At 38.1% G+C, this 14016-nt stretch overlaps 1 pseudogene; it reads right to left on the bottom strand.

The window, feature by feature from the left end:
* Window positions 1–459: 459 nt before the first annotated feature.
* Window positions 460–14016, bottom strand: part of LOC101834648 — a 33672-nt pseudogene continuing 20115 nt past the window's right edge.

Here is a 14016-nt window from a genome sequence, read left to right as displayed (position 1 = left end):
CCTAACCAATGATACACATTGTATACACTCTGAATCCTGTGCCTAACCAATGATTCACATTGTATACATTCTGGATACACGGTGCCTAACCAATCATTTACATTGTATACTTTCTGGATACAGGGTACCTAACCTATCAATTACATTGTATACACTCTGGATCCATGGTTCCTAACCGATCATTTGCATAGTATACATTCAATGCCTGAGAACATTTACATTGTATACATTCTGTACTGAGAATATTTACATTGTATACATTCTGTACTGAGAACATTTACATTGTATACATTCTGTATTGAGAACATTTACATTGTATACATTCCGTATCTGAGAAGATTTCACCTCCGGCTCTTTGTGCACAGAGCTGAACAGATCATTTACATTGTATACAGTTGTGCATAAGAACCAAGTCTCCCTCCTGATCCTGATGCTCAGGGATATGAACCACCACCATCTTCATGTGTTCGAGCAATAGTAACGACGGTTCTAAAAGTCCCGATGAGCATATCTGGCATAAATGTTAGTATGTGGGATTCTGCCAAAGGGCTCACGGTCATTGACACAAGACTAAAAAACGTCATCCACAGCCTTCTGGGCCTCCTCTCTGAAGATGTTCCAAACAGCCAAGATGGAAAGAACAACTCTGTCTGGCACACACATCTGATGACGTTGTTTTAATCCAAAGCGCAACCTGAAGATTTCATTCACTAGTGAACAGTCTCCACACCGAGACTTGCAGCTAGAATCTCTGAGCATGCCAAAAGTCTGACATCAGTGAACCAGTGGGCATGAGCCCAACAATGATCGAACATGTAAATCAGCTCGTGGGCGACCACTCAGCTTATGTGAGCTTGATTTCGGATGTTATTCTGGCACAAAAGAATCTTCGACGTTGAAGCATCAAACCCTCCGCTGACATTTCTGTCACAGTCTTCGCAAGAAAAGTAACTTCCTTTGTTAACAGGACAACCTGAGTGTTTCATAGCATCGAGTAGAAGTTGGGCATATGGGTTGCCTCTAAGCTTCTTCAGGAGCATGAGTGCAAATCTCTGGTCCCGGGTGAAGAGGTTGGGTGAAGAGCGTGTAGCTGGGCTCCTGTGAGCCCCGGGAGAGGCATTGCTGCTACAGTGGCTCCCAGTCTGCCATCCGACCTGGGCCACCACCGCCCGGAGCTGCAGCCATGAGGCCTACAGGACTCGTCAGCCTCGCTGCCTCCTCCTGCTCCTAGTTCCCTTCAACTGACCCGGAGATGCCGCTCAAGGGATAAAATCCTAGTACGAATGTGAAAAAAAATAGTAATTTTTACTTAGTCATAAAAATTGTTACTTAATTGCAAATGTATCTAAGTCCTTGCTTTTTATTTTCTTGTGAGGGAGCTGTGTGACTAGGCATACAATGGATAGGAGATAAATAATGCTCCATATGCTAATGAAATTCTATAACCAATCTGTGGGCTTGATTTATATTTTATGAACTTTCCAAACCAAACATAGAAGAAATGAGGGAAACAAATATTGATATGGATAAAAACATTTTAAAATAAAATATTCATTATGCAATTAGGACTTGGTTTTAAGACAGATTCAGGGATGAAGTCAGCTCAGTGGTTATGGCTCTCTGCTCTTCCAGAGAGCTCCATTTCAGATCTCGGTACCCAAGTCAAGTACGTCACAGCTGTCTAGAACTAGCTCCTCGACGACCTCTGCCCTCTTCTGACCTTTGCTGTCACTCACAGATGCATTCACACATACACATCAATAAAATAATAACAAACCTTAAAACTGCAAACTATAAGGGGTAGAGAGTGAGAATCATGAACCCTGCATTTTCAGTGATTAAGATAGATTGTCCATATTTGTTTAACATAATCTGATACAAGTAAATTATAGTCATGTTCTCATTTGTGCTTCTAAAAATCATTTCAATGTCCAGACTATGGAATGTGAAATCACCATCTAGGAAAAAAGAGAAGTAAAAGGAGGACAGGAACCTGCAAAGGGGGGAATGTATATGCCACCAGATATCATTTGCATTGGAGAATGCTTAGTTTTGTTAACTTTAAAAAGGGTTTATATAAACAGAAAGCATGACCTTCTTAAGCTCAATGATTGAAATACACACAAACACATTACGCATATGATTTGCTTTGTAGAAAAATACCCACGCAAGGTTTTAATTAGCAAATCTTATAACAATGTGTCAGAAACAAACTTGAATTATTTTCTTCTGATAATGAGGTAGGCATAACAATCAAACCATCTAAGTTGGCAATGTTGATTACTGATAAGTGAAAAGGACTTGGACTTTTTTTTTTGATGAATTAATTTGGGCTCACAGTTTGAGGAGCTCCAGTCCCTCATGGCAGGGGAAGACATAGCAACATGAATGTGAGGCAGCTGATCCTACTGTGTCTGCAACGGGAAAGCAGAGAAGAAGATGAATCCTAGGCCTCAGATAGCTTTCTCCTTTGTATTCAACCAAGAATCCAGAAGGCTGGTTTTGTAATTCTGTATATTGTCAATGGAAAAAAATTAATGTTATCCTTACAGTTGACTGTACCTCTATGGGTAGGAGCTTCTACCTCATGTAACTCTCTATCATACATAGTAAATCAAGTTATCGCATTGTGCTGCTGCTGCTACAGGGTCAGTGAACCTGGTTTTCACCGTTTTACCCCTCTCTGGTTCAAAAAAAAAAAAAGAGGAGGAGTGTGCTCTAACAGACAGGACAATCTTAGGTAAACGCTATCATGAACTTAGTTTGATAGTATTATTATCACTGATATTTGAAACATTTCTACATAAATGTCAACCTTGATTTTTTCCCAAACAATGACAATGTAGTTTGAGATCTCTTTCCTGTTTTACTATAGACTTTACAATTGTAATTACAGAGCTAAAAAGTACCAAATTTGTGATGACTTTCTGAATGGTACAGGTTTAATTTCATGATATCAATATGGTTCTAGGAGCTAGTGAAGATATTGGCCTTTGTTTTTATAAACCTCAATATTAACAGTGCTGTTAGGTAAAACCCTGTCTCCATCATCTAATGGATGATAAGATGTACAAATGAATTTTATGGCAGATTAGCTCCTTTGCTGTCTCAGGAGAGGCTTGTCCAGTTAACAGCATGCAAAATTCAGCAGCTGTGTTATAAGCATGTCAGGTCTGTATTTGTCTTATTAATGGAGAAAGAATTACTACAGTGCCAAGTGCTTCTTCAAGTTTGGCTCCCTTTCTACCCACTTTTAAGTTTCTGAAATCTCATTGTCTAATAAACATGTTATAGTGGTGATGGTTATTCATAGGTGGATTGTTAATTTTCAATTCAACTTTTAAAATTCAATAGTTTATTTTACTTATGCTCCCATAATGTATAAGATAATCATTGTATTAATATATGTGGTGCTGGAATCCTAAATGGATATCTTTTGTTTCTTGGGTGATTTATTTTGCTGCACAAGAAGATCCTAAGACCCTCTGATATATTACACTTAACTTCACTTGGTTCTCCCTTTTGACTTTTTAAAATGAGCAACACGTTTATTTCAAGTGGGGGAAAACAATTGGCTTGCCTAACACTATTGCAAAACAACAAACAGGCATTGGACTTCAGGTAGATCCCATTGATCTTCTCAGTTTGATGTACATTCTAGGCTTGCCTCCTGTTCCTCACTAAAATATGTTTTCAGTTGAAACTGAGTTAATCCTTTCCAGATATTTGAGCTCGTTTCCACAGGCAGCAAGCTAAACTGTCAGTTCTAACACTGACTCCATCTGCTCTGTGTTTCATCTACCTCTGATGGCTTAAGCTTTTAGCTGCATACACAATGAGATTTCATTTGCATTGTGATCATTTATTAAATTTGGTGGTACTTCTCTTGTTCAACTTTTAATCTACACACGAGTCACAAAGGCGAATGAGATGTGTGAAATCCTCCCTCTATCTCTATTGCCCATGAAATCGTTCAAGAGCTGTGAACTTAGAGGAAAGGCCACTTATTTCAAATTTAGCCCAGATTTATACAATTATGCAAAAAAATCAAACATATCTGATGCCCTCTAGAGATATGAATGTGTGCACAAATATACCCTTTCCTTTAAGTCATTTAGTCTATAAGTATCTGATTTACTTTAAGAATGAATTTTAGATTTATCCTTAACTCATCCTTGTTGTATCTGGTTTAAAATGAATTTTCAGTTCACCCTCAGTCCACATTCTACAAAAGAAGTTTTAAGACCTCATATTCAGTGTGAAGCAAGAAAAAAATGTGATAAAATTTCCATGCTACTCTCAACTCTGCTCTTTATGGCTGGTCCCTGTCATGGATATTGCGATAATTAGTCTCTGTGCCTTCATTGACTGTGATTATTACTACACCTGTACCCACTGGCCTGTAGAAGTCACTGCTGCTAACACTTTACCGCATGAGCCCCAACCTTGATCTCTACGACAGGAGAGATTCAGGGCCTATGACACTCCTTACTGGAATACTCAGGAAAGTTTTATTTTTAGGATCAGAGATGTGTGCAATTTCATACTTACATATTTTCTAAATCCTTTCCCTCATTATAGTAGTCATGGGTCCTGTTGCATGAAGCTGCACGCTTTAACTCAAGGTTGGCTAAAGCAAGAAATGTTTTCCTGGATTCTTTCCTTCTCCTTGTATTTCTGTGACTTCCTAACCTCTCAGTCCATCCATTCTGATTCCAAACTTTTTCTACTACATCTTTTCTTCCCTTCATCAAACCTAGAAATATGGGGTCAGCTTTCTGCTTCTTCTAATCTTCTAGCCAATCAGGAAACTGAGAAGATTAATACAGACTGCTGCTCAATTCTATTTGTTTCTGTATTTACACATTCTTGGAAACAGCCAGGGGAAATTGCAGTCCATAGTAGTCATGAATACCACCTCAATTAATGAAATCAAGACATCCCTCCTGCTTCACAAGCATATGTGCCATCGCAAAGGCCATATACCAACATGGCTCTGATTTTGTCAGCTTGACAGCTAACATTAAACATTAGAGGAGTGTTTGGCCAAATGCATGCACACAGGGACACACACATAAACACAAAATCATGCACACATCATTGTCTTTGTAGTCAGTATTAAATTCTACAAACTCACTTTCTGCTTTATGTCAACTTTACACTCAATGAATTTGCTTAATTATTTTGGTAACTAGTTGCACTAGGCTGTCTTTCTCATAACGTGATACATATCTACACATAGCAGATATAAAAATAGCCTATAGTATATAAATATTTACATAATGGCATGTAAATTTTCTTCAACGTATATGCAAAGAATGTATTATGATCATATTTGATTTTTGTGAAGTTTCCCTGAGAAATTCCATTTGTTTTAATGTCTTAAGTACCAAAATATCCAATTTTAGCATTTCTTAAACATTTCAAGCATTCCAAAATAATTCAGTTTTCCATTTAAATACTTTCATTGTGATGGTTTTCATCTTCATAAAATCTTGAATGTTAGCTTTCCAAATCCATCCACAGCTGTCCTTATTTGCTTCTTGAGTATAGTCTATTATTTTCTAGACATTGCATGCTCCTATTTCATAGTTTAATTCTCCAATTGTCTCAAACACATCCTAAGGTAAAATGTTAGAAAATGGCACACGAGGTAAAATTTATCATATATTGGTTATCGAAAAATACACCAGTCCTATCGACCTCTTCAGTATAGAATTCCAAGAAGAAAAACTCTATGCTGTGATGGAAGACATTTGCTTTTCAAATCTTATCACTGGACCATTACGAATGAAGCAGACCCTTGATTTCTGATCTACACAGAATCCTGGCAAGAAGACAAGGTCATGTATTGAGACCTTGCCTTCCTCCCCTCCTTTCTCTCACTATCTCTACAATATGTGTGGTTTTCTTTGTGTGTGTATGCTAGAAGTAGCTTCGGTGCATGCAATAGCAATGTGTACATAATAGCAATGTATGTAATAGCAATCACTTGGATGCTAAGTTCACAATCTTTAGTTAAAAATAGAAACATAAATTGTCCTTCATTTCAAAAGCAGAGAGTATCTCTGTGCCAAGATATTTTCCACTTCAGCTAAATGGCACTATAAATCAGAACACATTTAGTACCAATTAGGAAATAAACTTATTTTTAGCACATATCTTAAGAATAGTTCCTTCAGGCTAAACATAACTGATTTCACCAATCAACTTGAACTTCAGTAAAATGTCTGAGATCTGATATCTCCAGTAAGGGAATGTGACTGATCACTTCCTTTGAGATCCCTTTTGCAGCAGCTGTTATGGTATGAAGGCATGCAAAGAGGAACAATGTTGGAGAACATAACATATACCATAAGGGGAGCTGATACTCTGCTTCTGAAAAGCATAGTTTAAATCAAATTATGAAAATAACAAATACTAATAAATAAAATGTTAAATAAAACTGAATTTGTGGATGTCCCATCTATTGTGAAATTATTATATTTCTACAGAAGAAACCAAGTCATAACCAAGCAGGGATTGCTTTAAATTCCATTTTAAAACTTTCTTCCAACAGAATGTGCCAACTGGCTCACTGAAGTACTTTCGTGAAGGCAGGGCCAATGCAGCTCTCATACAATATTATGTCCTTGGTCTCTCATCTTGGAAGTTGGAATTTCAAATTTGAATACAGAAACTCATCAACATTTACATCACATCAGAGCTTTATCACTTCTATTTTCTTTATTCTATCTATTAGAATTTCCAACAAAATCGTCTAATAGATTGGCTAAAACAGCCATCTTTTTTTGATCATGATCTTATTTATAAAACCTGTGACCCATATTCTGTATGATTTTGGCCATATTATAAATGCATGTTTTCTCTGGGTTTAAGAATATTTCCCTCCCTCTTTTCACTTCTCTGTGTCACTGTTCAACCCCTGAGAGTTAATATCAGAGAACTATTGTGGTAATATATTGTTCATGATTTATTAAAGTCATTGGAGATCAAAATAGCAAAGCAGCCACACTAGTTAGCCATAGAAGCCGGGCAGTGGTGGCTCACACCTTGAATGCCAAGACTAAAAGAGTAACAGAGCTCACACCTTTAATCCCAGCATTAGAGAGGTATAAAAGACAGGAGCAGGGTCTTCAGTAATCAGCCTCAGGATTATTCTCCAGCCATGCTGAGGAGATTCAGAAGTCAGACTTGGTGACAGCTAGTGGAGACAGGATCAGTCCTTTCAGCCTGGGGTGGAGGTAAGAGTTACTTACTTACTGCTTTGCTTCTCTGACCTTCAGCTTGAAGCTTGAACACCAATGTGAATCTCTGGGTTTTTATTAATCGAGCTACAATTACCACTTTACCAAATTTTATTGCATAGACAGAAAGCACTCAGATTTCAAAAAGTATTTTTATTTTAAATTGCGTGTATGTGTATGAGAAATGGGAGTGTAATCCCATACGTGCAAGTATTTATAGACACTAGGAGAGCTCTTTGGAGTCCTAGTGCTGGAGTTGTAAGTGGCTGTGAGGAAGTTAACTGAGTGCTGGGGACTGAACCTCAGTCCTTTGAGAGAGAAACAAGAGCTCTTAACTGCTCGTCACTATCTTCAGTTCACAGACATCTTTTTTGCCAGAAAGTAGCATAAATTATTAATAACTCGATTCCCTGTGGATTCCTTTTTTCCTCTGACATTTCATGAGTACAGTTTTTACTCTGCGTTGCTCTTGGCCCCCTGCTCTTTGAGTTCTTGTCTGAATACCCTGTTAAGCTCTAGCTACAGCTTGCTAGGGATTCTGTAGCCCATGGGTCCCAACTTCACCTGATTCACCAAAGAAACCAGAGGCAAAGGCCTATAAACCACGTGGCACTTACAACAACATCCCGACATCTCAATTCTAATTTCACTGTATTTGTTAATTGTATCACTGCTGTGACAAAACACCAGATTATACAGGAGCTCTTTCTGTAGTCTTCCTAGGGAAGTTCATACTGACTCTGAAAGAACTGTACTGAAATCACTTCCCCACTAGTGCTATCTAGTGTATAGTGGCTCCTTCCTGCAGAACACTCATCGCTAGTTTCTTTCCTTTATGACAGATATTCTGACTGCAGTGAGATGGAATAGAAGTGCAAGTTTTGATGTGTTTTTCCTTTATAGCTCAATAAATGGATTATGTTGAATAAATCTCTTTTGTGACATGTTCGGTAAAATACGAAACCTCTTCGAAAAGTGTGTTTGTCCCCATTGTAACACTCAGATGATTGTGGATTCTTATAGTAGTTTGGTCCATTTTGTCAGTGTGTGTTTAGTAACAATATTGTGAAACATTTCTTTGTGAGCTAACCACACTGGCTTATCATCTCCAATTGGTATTGTGCAGCAAACTCTCGCTCCCAGGAGAAAGTGGCATTTGGAGGTTAAATGAACTCATGTATCTATAATTGCTGCTTTTCACCCAATACAGTGGCTGAACCTTAGGCAACTGCTGTCCTAATCTGTAACTGCAACTCTGTTGCTACCAGCAGCTGTTTGCCTCTTAGAGGCTGTTAAAGCCTCTAAGGAAAAATTTATCTAGATCTCTACCCTCTAAAGAACTCAGGAATAAAAGGTTGAGGTGAAATTCTGGTAGTGCAAAGAGGCTGAATAACAGTAGATAACCTTCCCTCCTTGCTTGAGTCCCCGAAAACCCCCCAGTCCTGCCACTTAGCTCCAACTAAAGAATGCTTGCTATATATGGTTCCTGCCTACCACTTCCCGTCAGCTAGTTGCTGAATTAGACCCTGCCCACAGGTTGACTTTATTTAATCAAACAAATGGGACGTGCCTTTGCATTGTAAACTAAAGGGTTAGGAATAAATTTAACACACCTTAAAGTAATATTCCACGGCATATAATAAATGTTCTGTCCTGGACAGTTGCCTCATCAAATTGCAGAGAAAGGTATTTGGCTCATTCCTTTTACAAAGAGTTATGGGTAGTAGTTATAAACCGATTTCTAACTTCTTGACTTGTCGTATCCAGTTGAGTAATAAGAAAGAAGTCATCAGATAAAACTGTTTTTGTTTGCGCATATCTGTGTACATAAAACTAAATGGCTTATCACTTCTTATCCATCATATTCCAAATAAGCATTATTTTGGAAAGAAAAGTAAAGTGGTAGGAGCTATTTTCACACTATAAGGAACAACGTAATTTATTGTGAATATTGCCAGATTCTAGCAATATATACAATAATGTTTTATAAGCTTAGAGTCCATCTCACAAGGAGAGTTATCAAATGATAATGCTGGAGTTTAGAGATTTAGCAGTTTTCATTGATTCTAGATATGATGCTAGAATCCAATGAAAACAATTCCTTTCTTCTGAAGTATGTTTGCAGTTGTATCTACCACGTTTCTGCTTTGACGGGCTGTCGCACGTCCCTCTAGGTTGAGTCAATAAAGACACTATAATCCTCTCCTATTTCCTAGAGATGGCGCTACTCACAATATGCAAACTTCATTTTCCAGGAGCAATTGTGCCTTGGATGCCTACTGAGAGAATAAGTGTTCGTTCTGAGGCGCTCTAAACCTTCGAGGATCCCTGGCATCTCTTTCAGCGCCTTTGTGACCCCTATTGAAAGATGTCACCGGATGAGCCGTGCACTTTCAAATCCTGTGGAGGAGCATTAACACTCAGAGTCCCAAAGTGGGCCTGGATGTGAATACACAGCTCTTAGGCTTGGACCCAAAGCCACTGCATCTGGTCTTTTTATAAGAAGAGTGCTAAAGAGAGGCAGGCACATGTGCAGAGAGGAAAAGGTGCAGGAAGATAGAACAAGGGCAGCTGTCTGCTTCACCAGGTGGGAGGACAAAGAAGATTCCAGGACCACAGGACTCCTTGACTGTAAGGAAATGAATTTCTGTTGTTCAGACGCTTGGAATACTGTAACTGCTTGTTTCAGCCCATGATATTCCCCCATTCCCCAGTTTATCATTTCTGTATTGTATATATGTATACAGTACTTTTGTTATACATAGCTTTTCCATTTAAATTATTTGTTTGTAAAATCCTTTTCTTGTTTCTATCTTCAATTTTTGTTTTGTTTTTGTTTTACAAGACAGGGCTGGAGGCTGTCCTGGAATTAGCTCTTTGTAGACCAGGCTGGTCTTGAACTCACAAAGCTCCACTTGCCTCTGCCTCCCGAGTGCTGGGAGTAAAGGTGAGCACCACCACTGCCCGGGCTATTTCCAATTTTGTAATCTCGTTTTTATAAAATATCGCTAATCTTTCTATAGTTTTTCATAGAAAAATGTCTCCATTTGTTACTTAATGTTTTCTTTTTCCTTAGAGCACGACTCCAATTCTTCTTTTCATAGCTACTAAAGGATGAAGATTGAGCTGTATTGTATCATTATTTCTCAGTACAAGCCACATTACTCTAAAATACTCAAGGTCCATCAATTTACTACTAAAGAAAAGTTTTCAACAGAAAACTGTTTGAGTTGTTTTAGGAAGCAAGTGCTATTTTTATTGACATCTTTTAGAACACACTGGCTTAGAACTTACTATGTGCCCTAGGATAGACTAGAACTTCTGAGAAGTCTATTGCCTCCATCTCTTAAACTAGTTTCACAGGCATGCACCACCAGCCCAGATAAAGACTGGGCTTGTGAGGCTTAAGTTCCATACTATATTCTACCGAATAGTTATCACTATTTACTGAGATTTATTTATTTATTTATCTTTAGGTTTTTTGAGATGGGGTTTCTGTGTAATGTTTTGGAGGTTGTCCCTGAACTCACTCTATAGACCAGGCTGGCCTCGAACTCACAGAGATCCACCTGCCTCTGCCTTCTGAGTGCTGGTATTAAAGGCGCGTGCCACCACCATCTGTCGAGATTATTTTATTTTGCAGATATCTGTGCACCACAAGTATTCCTGAACAGCAAGTGCTCTTAACCACTGAGCTCTCTCTTCAACCCAATGTAACTAAGAAAAATGTGTCAGAAGTCTATGCATGTGGCATGTTAAAGAAATGGGGGACTCCTAGCTGTGGGGTCAGGTCCTGTCCCCAATGCTTGAGCTGGCTTTTAGGAGCCTATTCCCATACTGGGGTGCCTTGCCCAGCCTTAATACTAAGCAAAGAACTTATTTCTGCTCCAACATGGTATGCCATGCTTTGTTGACACCCATGGGAGGCCTGCCCCTTTCTGAACAGAAACACAGTAGGAGTGAATGACGGGGCAGAGGAGATGTGTGTGTGTGGGGGGGGTGGACAGGAGAAGAGGAGGAAGGGCAAACTGTGGTCAGGGTGTAAAATGAGTGAAATAATTTAATTTATAAAAAAAGTAAAAAGAGTATAATGTGGGTATAAGGATTAATTTCTCATAACCTCAAAAAAAGATAGAGAGAAGTAAATTCAATTATAGTTGTATGGTGAAATTTATTTTATTAAGTGTTTTCTACAAAGAAGAGATTTACTAATAAGATTGATTTTGAGTTTATCGTATAATGGGTTTTCTGGCAAACAGCTTGTTCCGACTATCTTAAACCTGAATTTATCATTCTGCATAGCCACTTTAAATATTATATGAATTACATTTCCTAGTGGCTCATTGCTTTCTTCAGGGGGCATTGTAATGGGATGAATTCTTTGTACTCTTGTAGCATAAGAGAAACATCCTGGGGTTCCTGTCCATGGGAATTAATTCTACCAATGTAACTCCTGTGGAAGCCAAGGGGCCACAGCTGAGTGCATGCACAATAAATGCTCTCCCTTAACTTTATGATAACAATGGCTGCTTGAGAGCACTTTGCATACTACTTTATGCTTAATAAGAAACTTTCCCCATAAGCTAAATCTTTAAATGTTTGGTATGCAAAGTTAAGTTTTAAAATATTTTTTGAGGTAGGTTTTGTTGTGTAGCTCCGGCTGACCTGGAAAAAGAACTATGTGGCCCATTTCACCTATCTCTGTATTCTCATTGCTTGCATTAAAGCCACGTACCAACACATTTGGGTAACTATAGACTATTTTTTAAAAGAGCATGTTGTGTCATTTATTATTTTTGCTCATATACTCGAATCAATATTCTCTCAGAAATTAGTAGACAGACCCTGATCCCACAGCTAGGAGTCCCACAGATAGACCAAGTTACACAACGTTACACATTTCTAAACATGTCATATGCATACAATTCTTACACATTTTCTGGGTTATATTGGGTTGAAGAGAGCTCAGTGGTTAAAGACTTCTGTAGACCTCAATTCTAGATTCGTGATTATGTGTGGAGAGAAATTGCAAACGTGTAGAATTATATCCTGCACTAACATAAATCTCATGCTCATTTACTTTGACCTATGTTGTTATTAATCAGGCCTGAAAAGTAAAATGATAGTGTAGATAACGTTAGCATAAGAAAGATATACTCATGAAAGAGAATGATTTCAACCCTTCCTGTACCAGCTTCCACCAAAAATAAACCCACAGAGTCATGAAAATATAAGCCAAAGTGCAAGAAGCAGTTAGTGATGTAAGTGTTTCTTAACTTAAAGTATGGTTGATACGCATCCAACAATGCAGTTTCAATCCTTATGCTCCTCCCGGTGACTTTTAGATGGGCCAGCAACTGATTTGAAGTTATCTTAGAAGGGATGAATTCTGTAAATATTCTTTTGGTCACATGGACAATGTTGGCTTTTGAAACCCACCTTTAGCTCTTGTCTTTCCGAAAACAAAAGGTATATTTCCAATTGTAATCTTTAATATGGGACAGAGAAAGGCATTAAACAAATGCTATTTTGCATATTTTAAGATCAAAATCAACAATGATGGCAAAATTAGATTCAGTTGTTCTTGCGTTAATGTTTGTCCTTAAATTTTTCATAACAAGTCAGTGTAAAAGTTCACATTTAACCTAGAGGAAAGAGGATTCTTCTAGAAAATTGAGAATATTTCAAATGATATTTAATGCTCTTTTGTAAGATCATGTGTAGATATTTCTGACTTAAACTAGGTGCTACTTAGGTCCATTGCATTGCTAGTTCAGTAGCATACGATGTTGGAAACCAGTCAGCAAATATCAAAGAGAACGTTGAATCACTATTATGTCCTTACTAACTCAATGACATTAAATGTTTAAATTCTTTGAATAATTTAATTGGTGTAATGTATAAAGCATTATGTTTGCAACTACCCAATATTTTGAATTATCTTCAGAGTTCAGGGGATTCTGCTTGCTCATACATAAATGGTTAACAACAGGGAAGAGACTTAAAAGATCCATGAAAATAACAGACAGTTAATATGCGACAAAGGAACTACATTAATAAAGTCTCATAGTGTTGGGGATGTCTGCTAAAAGGACAGAGTACAACAGTTCTCGTTATTAAAGAAAAGATAAGTTTGTTAAATGATGACTGTGCTATTTGGCTCCAATACTCTATTTCTCCAGTAAATATAGCAAATTTCCCTTTAAAATTAGAAAGAAGGACAAATTTTCCATTGTTTGTAATTTCATGAAGACATATAACATCTCCCCATAGCTTCCCTCCTACTTCTTTCCTGTCTCCTATCAACCTCCTTCCCTTCATAATCAAATGCTCTTTCTGATAGTGCTTGAATTCACTTAGTGCTACCAGAATGTGCAGGGATCAGTGTCATCTATTGGAGCACAAGAAAACTCCCAGGGGCCATATCGCTTAAAAAAACGGATTTCCTTTCCAAAGAATGAACTTTTTTTTTTACATTCTTTTTTATTTTTTTAATTTAAATTAGAAACGTGAATGTTTCACATGTCAGTCCCAGCTTCCTCTCCCACACCTCCTCCCTTGTCCCTCCACCAGGACCCCCAGCTCCCCACCCAATCCCTACATGATTCCCCAGGGAGGGTGAGGCCCTCCTTGTGGGTGATCTCTAAAGTCTTTCATTTCATCCTGGGCAGGACTTAGGCCCTTCCCCATGTGTCCAGGCTGAGAGAGCATCCCTCTATTTGGAATGGGCTCCCAAAGATCATTCATAAATCATGGTAAACACTGATCT

This window comes from Mesocricetus auratus, unplaced genomic scaffold, assembly GCF_017639785.1.
Source record: "Mesocricetus auratus isolate SY011 unplaced genomic scaffold, BCM_Maur_2.0 Super-Scaffold_100031, whole genome shotgun sequence".
Classification (NCBI taxonomy): domain Eukaryota; kingdom Metazoa; phylum Chordata; class Mammalia; order Rodentia; family Cricetidae; genus Mesocricetus; species Mesocricetus auratus.
The sequence above is the reverse complement of the archived record's forward strand: the minus strand, read 5'-3'. Positions and strand labels throughout refer to the sequence as shown.